This window comes from Kogia breviceps, chromosome X (assembly GCF_026419965.1).
Source record: "Kogia breviceps isolate mKogBre1 chromosome X, mKogBre1 haplotype 1, whole genome shotgun sequence".
In the NCBI taxonomy this organism is placed as follows: domain Eukaryota; kingdom Metazoa; phylum Chordata; class Mammalia; order Artiodactyla; family Physeteridae; genus Kogia; species Kogia breviceps.
The window spans coordinates 96221307-96234421 of record NC_081330.1 but is presented as its reverse complement, the minus strand read 5'-3'; the positions used below and the strand labels follow the sequence as shown (position 1 = coordinate 96234421).

The 13115-nt window shown below is 38.7% G+C and overlaps 1 protein-coding gene and 1 pseudogene across 2 annotated transcripts in view; both read right to left on the bottom strand.

Moving 5' to 3' along the window:
* NDP (norrin cystine knot growth factor NDP) overlaps window positions 1-13115 on the bottom strand; it is a 277419-nt gene that overhangs the window by 180631 nt on the left and 83673 nt on the right. The window lies entirely within an intron of this gene.
* Window positions 1-13115, bottom strand: part of LOC131748819 (protein FAM3C-like) — a 164319-nt pseudogene that overhangs the window by 141414 nt on the left and 9790 nt on the right.

Here is a 13115-nt window from a genome sequence, read left to right as displayed (position 1 = left end):
ATTTGTTTCCTGTCTCTCATGGATTACTCTCCTTCTCTACCTGAAATCCAGTGTCTTTAAAAGCATTGTTTGATATATTTTGCCTGTTTTTCAGTTCTTTCAGGGAGAAAGGTAAATCTGGACCCTGTTACTACATCTTGGCCAGAAGCAGAACTCTAACAGTAATAATTTTAAAAATTATTACTGCAACATAAAAGCGAGATCTTGAAGAGATATCTGTATTCCCATGTTCACTGCAGCATTATTCACAATAGCCAAGATATGGAAACAACCTAAGTTTCTATCAATGGATGAATGGGTAAAGATATACATATATACAATGGAATATTATTCAGCTATGAGAAAGAAGGAAACCCTGCCATTTTGTAAAAATATGGATGAACCTTGAGGGCATCATGCTAAATGTAATAAGTCAGACAGAGAAAGCAAATACTGTATGATCTCATTGATGTAGAATCTAAAAAGGTTGAACTCAGAAGAACAGATAGTACAGTAATGGTTACCAAGGGCTTGGGGTGGAGAAAATGGGAAGATGTTGGTCAAAGGGTACAAACTTCTAGTTATATGATGAATAAGTTCTGGGGAATCTAGTGTACAGCATGGTGATTATAGTAAAAAATGTTGTATTGTATACTTGAAATTTGCTGAGAGTAGATCTTAAATGTTTTCACCACAAAAAAGAAATGGTACTTATGTGACATGATGGAGGTGTTAACTAACACTACAGTGGTAATCATTTTGCAATATATAAATGTATCAAATTAACATGTTGTACACATTAAACTATGCAAAGAAGAGCAAAATTGGAGAATTAAAACTACTGATTTCAAGACTTATTATAAAGTTACAGGAATCAAGACAGTGTGGTATTGGTGTAAAGATAGAAACACAGATCAATGGAACAGAAGGTCCAGACATAGATCTACACATATATCAACAACTCACTTTCAGCAAAGGTACAAAGGCAATTCAGTGGAGAAACAATGATCTTTTCAAAAAATGGTACTATAATAATGGGATACCCATTTGAAAAAAATGAACTTGGAGCCATACCTCACATCATAACAAAAATTAACTAGAAATGGATTACAAAACTATGTGAAAAGCCTAAAACTATAACACTTCTAGAAGAAATCATAAAAGAAAACCCTTGTGACCTTGGTTTAGTAAAGATTTAATAGATGTAACATCAACAGCACAATCCATTAAAAAATGAATTGATAAAATAGACTTAATCAGAATTTAAAACTTTTGCTCTCCAGAAGGCCCTGTCAAGAGAATTAAAAGACTACCAGAGTTTGGGAGAAAATATTTAGAAATAACATATCTGATAAAGGACTTATATCTAGAACATACAAGGTACTCTCAAAACTCAATAATTAGAAAATAGGCAACCATAATAAGATACTACTGTTAGGGGAACCACTGACTGAAACCGCCTGCCCTGGCCAGGCACCATAGTAACCACTTGCATGAGTTATCTTACAGCAGGAGGTCCTGGTAAGGAATGCGGAACTAACAAGCTACCACCAACTGGAAGAATTCGGGCAAGGTCAAAAGGAGAGAGGAGACGCCAGTCCGGCTGTCCTACCATCCTCCCAGAATCCTTCTCGCTGGAATTCATCTTGGCTGAGCAATGCATGCGCCACCAGGAAGGACCCTGAATCAGAATGAGTGGCCAGAGACAACCCGAAAACTAACCCCAGTACCATAAAACCCCAGACTGTGAGCCACGTGACAGAGCAGTTCTCCTGGGTTCCCTTACCCTCCTGCTCTCTACTCGGCACCCCTTCCCAATAAAGTCTCTTGCTTTGTCAGCACCTGTGTGTCTCCTTGGACAACTCATTTCTCAGTGTTAGACAAGAACCCACTCTTCGGCCCTGGAAGGGGTCCCCCTTCCTGCAACACTACTACACATCTATTAGAATGGTTAAAATTAAAAGGGTTGGTCATACCAAGTATCTGCAAAAACATGGAGGAACTAGGACTTCATACAGTGCTGGAAGGGAAAATAAAATGGAAAATAGTTTGTCAGTTACTGAAAAAGTTAAACATTGTTAAAAAGGAGACAGCAGGCCCAAAATGATGTGCTAAACCCCATGTCATCAAACCAAGACTTAATACCTAGCCTAACTGCAACCTCAACACCCCCACCCTGCCCAGGAATGTAACATTTAGCCAGTCAACCTGGAATTACCTAGTCAGCACTGGTGAGGTAATCTCTCTTACCCCGCCCCCCGAATAGGCCCCTTCCATTCCCCTTAGGAGGGTGACTGTCCCTGAAACAATGCATTCTTTGCTCATAATTTTCTTTTTCTGCCCCCTTTCACCTTCAAAAAGTTTACCTTTTCTACGGCTCAGCAGAGCTCCTTTCTATTTGTTAGATGAGATGCTGCCCCATTCATGAGTCATTTAATAAAGCCAATTTGACCTTTAAATTTACTCATTCTGTTGAATCTTTGTTATTTAACAATATATATCAACCATTGGATCCAGCCATTCTACTGCTAGGTATTTACCTAAGAGAAATGAAAGCATATATCCACCTATAAACCTATACACAAATGTTCACAGCAGCTTTATTTGTAATAGGTAATAACTGGAAATAACCCCAATTTCCATCAATGTGTGAATGAATTAAACTGTGGTATATCCATACAATGGAATACTACTGAGCAGTAAAATGAAATGAAATACTGGTATATGCAAAAACATGGATGAATCTCAAAATAATTATGCTGAGTGAAAGAAAGCAGACCAAAAAAAAAAAAGTACCTACTGTATAATTCCATTTATATAAAATTCTAGAGAATGCTAACTTTTCTATAGTGACAGAAAGCAGCTAAGTGGCATGGGGGATGTTGAAGCCTAGCAGAATATGCCACCCCCAAATACTCCTCTTTGGCATAAGGATTCTTTTGAGCTGCCCATTTTGAGAAATAATCACAGCAGACACAGGAGAAGCTCTGAAAACAGAAGCTATCCTTTCGTAAGGGACGTTTGTATCTATAATGGAAATCTCCATTTGTAAGAATGTCACCCTCTCTGTACCAGGAGGAAGTGAGGATGGCGCAAAATCAAAAGAAGCTCCTATTAATGAAGAAGGCGTTGACTTATACCTGCAAAACAAATCTTACCCTTGTTTACCTTGCATTTCCTGGTCATCTTCCCCTCCTCCACAACACAGACCTTTCTTCTGTCTTCAGCTGAAGATGGCATTTAAGGTGGTGGCTTAGGTCACCTTGGAGAGTTACTACTTTTTTCTGGATATCTCCCATGTATAGCTTCTGGGTTTTTTCTCTTGTTAATCTGTCTTTTATTACAGGGGGTCTCATCCAAGAACTCAGAGTGGTAGAGGGAAAATTATTTTTCCTTCCCTACAATGGGGCTGTGTAGAAGGGAGGGATTTCAAAGGAGCGTGAGGAAATTTGGGGGGCATAGGTTCATTATATCTTGATTGGGATGACATTTCACGGGTACATAGATGTGTTAGTTTATCAGATTGTACACTTTAATATGTGCAGTCCATTGTATGACAAGAAAAGGCTCTTTTTAAAAAAAATTAGTAAGTAATAATACACTAGGCACTGTGATTCTCAGACAACAGGCTCCCCCTAGCCAATCTTACCTAAGCTCACAATTACCGTCAAACGCACATCTCCAGAGCTGGTCATTCTGCTGAGATTTCGACCTGTTCATCTAGCTGCCTTATCAACATCTCCACTTCTCTGTCCCACAGGCACCCTAATTTTAATTTCGCATGCCCAAGGCAGAATTCTTGATTCCCCCTCAAACCTGATTTGTTCCTGGTATAGCCCACCACAATGAATGGCAACTCCACCTACCTGGCTGCCAAAATGACCCAATCCTAATTTTGACTTCTTCTCCCTTATCTTCAACATCCTGAACATGTCCTGAATCTATCCACTTCTCAGCAACCTCACAACCTCACTGACGTTACATTAATCCAAACCAGCCATCACTTCTCTGGCAACAGCCTCCTAGTCAGCCTTCTCACTGCCAAACTCACTCTTGTAGTTCACACACACGAAGCAGCCAGAGATTTTTAAATGCAGACGTGATCTTTTCATTCTCCAGATTAAAATCTTTCAGTAACTTCTCATGCCCTTAGGATGAAGTTCGAACGCTTTAACGTGTGACGTGACACACACAAGGTGGTCCCTATTCTCATCTGGCTCCTCTCTGCAGTTGTCACCTCTTGCCCCTCTCCTCTTTCCACTCTCTGGTCATAGTTCAAACTAGCGCTATCTGCCGCAGTCTGAAATGGCTTGTCAGCTCCGGTTCTGTGTGCAGGGAGTGGCTTCACGAGGAGGAAGAACGGTGGTAGCAAGGGAGAAAAAAGCAGGCAAAAGTAATTTTATCAAGTTCCTTTTTTAGTCAGCTGTTCTTGTACAGGCAAAGTAAGAAAAAGGACACACAAAGATGACTTTGGTGGAACTATTTCTAAAGGAGAATGTATTTTGTGTTTTTCACCAAGCCATCAGCCCCTCTGGATTTTAATATTATAGTGGGGTCATAACAAGCATTTCCTCTATTGTTGCCTTTATACAGAAGCAAAGCAGTTGCTCAGGAAGCTGGGAGACTGATGAATAGTTGGTTTGATGTGTTTGAACCATTCACCACTTTGAGTTAAATGTGCATATTCTGTTCAAAATAGACAATGGGGAGGGGCGGTCCCCTTTCCCCTCTATAACTTGCATAACATCAGGCCTCACTGCTTAAACTAATGAGTATTTAGAAGTAAAGGCTCCTACTGATTCTAGCCAGTCATTAATTCTCTGCTTGCAGAGCCACTGTGGAGTTTTTCATCAGCCACATTTTTCAGCCGTTTCCAGTTGCTTCTGAGCAGCAGTGCTGACCCTTGGCTTCCTGTGCCATGCACCAGACACATAATGGGCTCGGCAGTCCCCTTGGAAGGAATTTTACTGGCGACCAGGAACAAATGAAAAGAAGATGCACATTCTAGTGTTAGAATTCTTAGTTTGGGGGAACTTAATTGAACACGAAATGAAAATGTTTATTTAAACCAATATATAACCTGGTAGAAGAAGGCGAGTGGGCATGAATTCCAATTTCTTTTAAACTAACTGCACAGTCAGCGTTACCCTTTGTAATAATGATGTTTGCTCCATTGTCACTCCAGGTTTATTTGTTAAATAGCTTCATTGATCTTGCCTCAGTAGGTTTTCCATTTTTACGCATCACATTCTCTTGGGAACTGAAAAGCACTGTGCTTCTGAAGATGCTCAGTCAACTTGAAGAGACTCATTTTTGAGAAGTCTTAACTTGCTTTCAACTGGAAGCAATTCAAACTTTGCCCAAACAAGTATTAGGGCAGAGACTCACTACTTGAGTATATGTTTAATATCATCATTTGGAAGCTGTTTGTCTGAAGGACCATTTACAGACCAATTCTAAAGGGTATTCAAAAATTCAGGAATTTATATTCTTAACTAAAAGGAATATACATATAATTGGGAACATGACTATTCATTATTCAGTGGATTCTGAACTATGAAGCAACAAATATTTTGCGGAAAACCCTACTGTTTTATTAAGCTACTAGTGAAGACTCCAACTGCCAACTTATAGCAAAATCAGAATGTATGGAAGAAGGGGTCAGGGAAATGAGGAACAAGTAGAAAAGGCTATGACGATGAAGCAGTCCTCACTCAAAGTAAGATAAATGAATCCAAGTTGGAAAGGCAAGAGTTTGTTTTCTTTTTAATTTGGAGAGATTTCATTTTGTTCAATAATTCCCTACTATTTGAAAGAAGGAACGGCAAGTTAAATATCCTAAACTCATGACTGAGGTATCCATAAAGCCTGGAAGCGATACAACCTCCCAAAAAACCAACTTCAAAGACCAAGAATGGTATGTTTGACATTAATTGGATCAGAGGCAATACATAGACTAAAGTAGGCAAAATGTCTAAACTACTATAATACTTACAAGTACAATGCTCTTTATCTCCTCTCTATTGTCTAAAATTTTAACTACTTAGTAAGCACTAAAGTCAACCAATAGATGCAGCAACTATGGAAAACAATATGGAGGTTCCTCAAAAAGACTAAAAATAGAGTTGCCATAAGATCCAGCAATCCCACTCCTGGGCATATACCTGGACAAAACTATAATTCAAAAAGATATGTGTACCCCCCTATGTTCACAGCAGTACTAGTCACAATAGCCAAGGCACGGAAACAACGTAAATGCCCATCAACAGATGAACGGATAAAGAAGATGTGATATACATACAAAATGGAATACTACTCAACCAAAAAAAGAATGACATAATGCCATTAGCAGTAACATGGATGGAGCTAGAGATTATCATACTAAATGAAGTCAGAAAAGAGAAAGACAAATACCATATGATATCACTTATATGTGGAACCTAAAATATGACACAAATGAACTTACCTACGAAACAGAAACGGAATCACAGACATAGAGAACAGACTTGTGGTTGCCAAGGGGGAGAGGTGGTGGGGGAGGAATGGATTGGGAGTTTGGAGTTAGCAGATGCAAAGCATTATATGCAGAATGGATCAACAACAAGGTCCTACTGTCGAGCACAGGGAACTATATTCAATATCCTGTGGTAAACCACAATGGAAAAGAATATGCAAAAGAATATATATGTATAACTGAGTTACTTTGCTGTACAGCAGAAACTAACACAACACTGTAAATCAACTATACTTCAGTAAAAATAAATAAATAAACTCAACCAATAGACATATCCACATTGCTCTTCAAATGGTTAGGTCCAAACGGTTCAGTTAGGTTAAAAAGGGGGAAAAAGGCAAATAAACACTGAACATGAGTAATCTGCTGACAACATCCATACTTTACAACAGTGACTCAGCAAACCATTTAATGTGAACTTCAACAGCTTTTAATCAGTTCCTTATGCAAAGACATGATTTGATTTGGGCTTTCAAATGACTTTATCAATCATTCCCACGGTTCCAGGAATACTGAAAAACAATGTTCTTAGTACAAAAGGTTTGCCTATATTAACCTTCAACTCACCCAGACATCCACAGGCAGCACCTGCTTTTCCATCAAAATGAGAAATATTAGCAGCTAAAAATATAAGTATATGCAAAGGTTGTGAAGCTTCTTTAAAAATTATTACCCAGGAACAATGACAATAGTTGAGATTTCTCTTTTTTAGAGGAAAGAGAAGAGGCAGCTAAAAATCTAAGTGTACGCAAAGGTGGTGAAACGTTTAAAAGTTATTACTGTGGAATAATGGCAATAGTTGGGATTTCTCTTTTTCAGAGGGTAGAGGAGACACAGAAATTACGGCCATCTTCCCCACATCCCCCAAAGATTTGAGTCACAGGGTTTATTTGTGCTGAAAACCAGAGTTATCTACTGCTTGAAACCTAAGCAGACTGCATCAGCATTTCAGGACCACCTGGGACCAAGGAGGTGAGGGCTGGGAGATTTCCAGATGGATTGTAAGACAATTCATTGATATTTACATAACGAGAATAAATGTTTTTCCTAAGATAGCATTTCCCTTCAGTGTCTTGAGACCACCAGCAAAAGAGGGAGGTACAGAAATTCTATTACATTAATAGTCTTTGTTTTTATGGCTTTGGCATTTATTAACTAGTGGGAGCTGTTTATTGGGTCATAAACTTTACTAATGGGCATATTATCTCTAAATTATAAATCTCCTTCAGTATATGGCTTAGTTATAAAAAGAATAATTATTTAAAGTGTCTGTATGACTGCAATGTATCATGTTTATCGGCATGATTCCTATAATGGCCGTTTAATTGCTAATTGTGGGCTTGTACTGTGAATAACCAGGGCAGTGACACACATCTATGTAACAGAACAAACAGTTGTCATCCTACAAACTCAGGAGCATATCACTGGCTTGCTTCCTTTCCTTTTCTCCTCCTACTTCTCAAATGAACTATATTACAAGTCTATACAAGGGCTAAATTATCTACATATTTAAAATCTTGAGGGAAAGACAACTGACTGAAGAGTTGAATAGGTAACTGACGAATGTGTCAGCCTGAAAAGTTCCAGGAAAGTGTCATCCTTCTAAAAGCTTGCTCTTTGGGGAGTGGAAAATCTTAAAGTGACAAAATGGCTTGGCACTGTCAGTTGTCTTTGAAAAAAAAAAAAAAAATCAAGAAGTCAAAATTAGACTTTATGAGTAAATGGTTCTAGTATATAAACTGAGTATTCTAAGTTTATTGGAAAATCCTATGGGATCTATTTTAACAATGGCACATGTGGAATTATCCTAGGTTTATATATAGAAATTGTTTATTGATGAACTTCAAATTTAAAAAATGAAGGAGCTGTTGTTGTCAAGCGAATTGATACATCTGAGTGCCAAGAAGCCAGCTCATTTCTAGGCAAAACTGCAAATGTGGAGTGAAAGAATAAGAAGATAGAAGATAGAGATGTCATCAGTTCCTCTTCCTCCCCTCAGAGCAGTCCCTGAACGTCAATGTCGAGGACCCTTCTCCATAGGCCTCCATTGTCTCTGAGAACACCAGACAATTGGATTTATGATACCTAGCACCCAGCACTGAAGAATGGGGTACACTGAGACAAACTTCTCACACTGAATTCCCAGAGGTCCATGGTTATGACTTGTAATCGAATATACACTACATGACAAAAGTTCTGCTGAGACTCATAATGTATCGTCCTAGAAGAAAACTAAAAATAGGACTAGAGAAAAGCAAAAGGGAAACATGCTGTAGTCTTAGAATATTAAAACCTCTGGGGTAGGCGGTTATGTATATGTGGAGAATGAACCAAAACAGACCTCTGAAGATCTTCAGCGTTCACATCCTTAAATATTTCAGACATAATACATTTTTGGTCATACTATAATTATATACACATGCATATATTCCTAAGTTAACAAGCTAACTTCAGATATTAAAAGAGCATTAAAAACATAAACACTGCATATGTTTTAATTTCTCTCCCCAATTTTTCGTGTGTGTATGTGTTGTGAGGGAGGGTTTTTTCTTCTCATAGCTTTGCTAATTTCAGAAATAAATACCTTCACTCTGCAGAGGTTTAAAGATTATTTTGAAAAGGTGAGTTGCTACAAAGTTTAATTATATAAGTAATAAGCATGTGTCAAAAAGATTTCAAAAAATGTTTAACAGAATCACAACTTATTGCTCTGATATAATTTGATTTTATATTGTCATATATAGCTGTCAAAATTCATTTTCTTTTTGTGTTGTAATGAATCAAATTACGTTGGATAGAAAATTACCATAAGATTCTTGGTATTAATAAATCATATGTATAATAAGAATGCCCGGGCTTCCCTGGTGGCGCAGTGGTTGCGAATCTGCCTGCCGAAGCAGGGGACACGGGTTCGTGCCCCGGTCCGGGAAGATCCCACATGCCGCGGAGCGGCTTGGCCTGTGAGCCACGGCCGCTGAGCCTGGGCGTCCGGAGCCTGTGCTCCACAATGGGAGAGGCCACAACAGCGAGAGGCCTGCATACCACAAAAAAAAAAAAAAAAAAAAAAAAAAGAATGCTCAACGTTTCTTTAAATGGCATTTTTAATAGTGCTGGTACATCAGCAATATAATATGGTGTTCTGAAAAACTGAAATGACAAAAGGAGATTAATTTTGGAATATGGATTTTAATTAAATATGAACCTTGCTTTTTGTTTTTAATGGAATCATATCTACTGAAATAAACTTGGCAAAATTAGAGCAGGAAATCAGGAAATCAAAGGGAGTTAACCAAAACTGCATGGTTACTCCTCCTCTAAGCCAAACACATCCTTTAAAAGGTTTAAATAGTAAATGTATTTCACAAGAATAGGTGATGGCATCCCAAGCCACTCATCTTCACATCTCCGGGAAAAAAAACCAAAGATGGATATAATTAGAACTACATTTCAAAGTGCAGCCTTGTAAATGCAACATCAAATTGTTCCTTGTCAAGCTCTTGGCTAAGTAGTTTATTTCCAAAGCAGTTATTTCTACCATAGACTTTCAGATCATAAGGACTCTGTGGTAGATTGGATTCTTGCCCTCAATCCTTCGTCCTTGCCTATATTAGAATTATACACTGTGCTCTTTGCCATGTGGATTTGCAGAACCTCCTATGGAGTCCTTTTTCCTGCCCCTTTGACATGAACTTGACCACATTGCTGGCTTTGGCCTATGTAATCTTAGCAGATATACCACAGCCAGAAGCCCTAATGTGCTGGCATGATTTGGCTTGGCCCGCTGTGCCTCTGCCATCACCATGAGAAGAATGTGGCCGAAGATGCTGCTGGTCCCAGAATGACACAGGTGGAGAGAGCCCAGCTGGAGCCAAGCCCAGCTGATCTACGGGCCCATGGACAAGAAAAATAAACATCTGCTGTTGTGAACTACTGAAATTTGGGGGGGGTTGTTGTGCAGCATTATTGCAGTGATAGCTCCTCCTATGCTTTATTAAGAACTCAATTTTAAAAATCCAAACTGCTAGCGTATTATACTGGCTGCTTGGTTACTGGTTCTTCAGTCTAACAGTGAAATGAGCATTAGATCATTCAAGGTATGTTCTTGGGGATAAGCTACTTTAAATAAGTGTGTATAAATACTTATACACATATGCTTTTATATATATATATATACATGTATATAGTATATATGATACATATATGTGTGTATATATTTGTTAATTTCAGAAAAAATAAATACCTTCACTCTAAAGAGGTTTAAGAATTATTTTGATAAGGTGGGTTGCAACAAAATGTAATTATATAAGTAACATCAAGGAGATTTCAAAAATCTTGTATATATAAATCTATACACATATACAGATACACACTTTTTACTTATGCTGCAATGGTGAATTAATATTAATATCAATGGTGGGGGGGTGTGAGTCCATAACTATGGCTGATTTTATTTCTACTGTCAAGGTTAATTGTTGCATATAAGAGGTGTTAAATCTTTCCTAGTGCCAAATTAGTATCCAGAGTCACAAGACGTCACAGAAACACAGGAAGGGGCTCAGTAATTCTATGTGATGGAATTGTGGAAGCAACCTGAGTCAGTGCTATTTCACTTGGGCTTTATGGGATGAGGATCAGTTCAGCAGGGGGTTAAAGTGACGAAAGGTGTTCTAGGCATAGCGAACAGCATAAGCAAAGGCCTAGAGACCTAAAAATCTATTTTAAAGAAAGGGTGACTCACCCAGCGGGTTTGGGGTACACGGTACAAAGTGGCAAGAGAGGCAGCTGGAAGGAAAAGGTGGGGCCGAACTTGAGGGCTTCTGTGCTAGTTTATACTTTATGCTGTGGCTAGGGAAAGGCACTGGTGGGTCTCAGTGAAATCGGATTGGAAGCTTATTAGATAACACATTGGATGTATGAAGAATGAAATGAAGGAGGAAAATCACTCTGGAGGTTACTGCAATAATCCTGGGGAGAGATGACTGTGCCATAACCAGGGCAGCTGAGCCTGGGGTGAACAAGGGCCACATCTGAAAGGTTTTGCTGCAGTAGAACATACAATACCTGGAAGGTGACTAATGTGAAGTGGTGATAAAAGAAGAGGGTCATGTTATGGGTTGAACTGTGTCCCCTCAAAAAAGATATGTTGAAGTCCTAACCCTCTGATATCTCAGAATGTGACCTTATTTGGAAATAAGGTCACTGCAGATATAATTAGCTAAGATGCGGTCATACTGGAGTAGGGTAGGCCCCCTAACTCGATATGACTGGTGACCTTATAAACTAATACAGATAAGGATGGTTCTAAGACTTCTAAATTTAGTCACAGCTGACGATGTCTGTATTAGTTTCCTAGGGCTGCCATAACAAATTACCACAAACTGAGAGGCTTAAAGCAACAAAATTTATTCTGTCGCCTTGCAGGAGGCCAGATGTCCAAAATCCAGGTGTTGGAAGGGCTGGTTCTTTCTGGAGGCTCTAAGGGAGACTGTCCCATGCTCCTAGCTTCTGGTGGTTGATGGCTATCCTTTGAGTTCCTTGGCTTGTAGATACATCACCCCAGTCTCTGCCTATATCTTGTTCTGTGTGTGTGTGTGTGTGTGTGTGTGTGTGTGTGTGTGTGTGTGTGTGTCTGGCTTCACATGGCCTTCTTATAATAACACCAATTACTGGACTTAGGGGCCACTCTAATCCAGTATGACCTCATTTTAACTTTTAGTAGATGTTTTAATTATATCTGCAAAGACCCTATTTCCAAATAAGTTCACATTCTGAGGTTCTGGGTAGACATGAATTTGTGCGGGATAATGTTCAACCCAGGGCAACATTATTAGCAAAATAAGGAAAGCAAGAAGAAGAAGAGTTTTAAACATTTTTAACTGGGAAAATAAGGATCAGAGGGAGAAACTAAGTTCAGTTTTGGGCACTTTTATTTGAGGTACCCATAGGACATCAAAGTAAAGATTCTGGTAAACACCTGGAAATAGGGTTCTGTATAGAACAGACCTAGAGTCCAGAACTGTGCAAAGATGTGGAAGTCACTTAAATATGGGTGATATGTAAAACTATGGTAATTAATAACACTCATGCAGAATCAGAAGAGCACCAAGAACTGGCATCTGTAACTAAAGCATAAAGCCTTAGTTTAAGAGATGATTTATGATGATGATGAACTAATAGCAGACTTTTTCAGGATTATAGGCATCGTAATTACCTAGTAGTGATGATGATGATGATGATGATGATAATAATAAATTTATTGGATATTTACTACACGACAGGTATTCTTTTAAGCATTTTGTAAGTATTGAGCTATTTAATTACTGCAGTTTAAAAAATTAATAAACAGAAACTTCAATTAAATAGAGCCAGGAGACCAGAAGGGGAAGCTTTCATGCCCTGCAATGATAGCAGAGCACAACAGGAAGAAAAATGAATGAAAAGCCATGGACTCTTTATTATCGCTCTCCCAACTTCCTTTTCCTCTCTATAAAAGTGTTCCCCCTTCCTTTGCCATGAAGGAACTTGCACATGGCTTACCATGGTTGCAGACCCCAAAATGCAGTACTCTGCTGATCCCCAATAAATCCATCTTTGCTGGAGAAATATCTGGCAGTCTATTTAT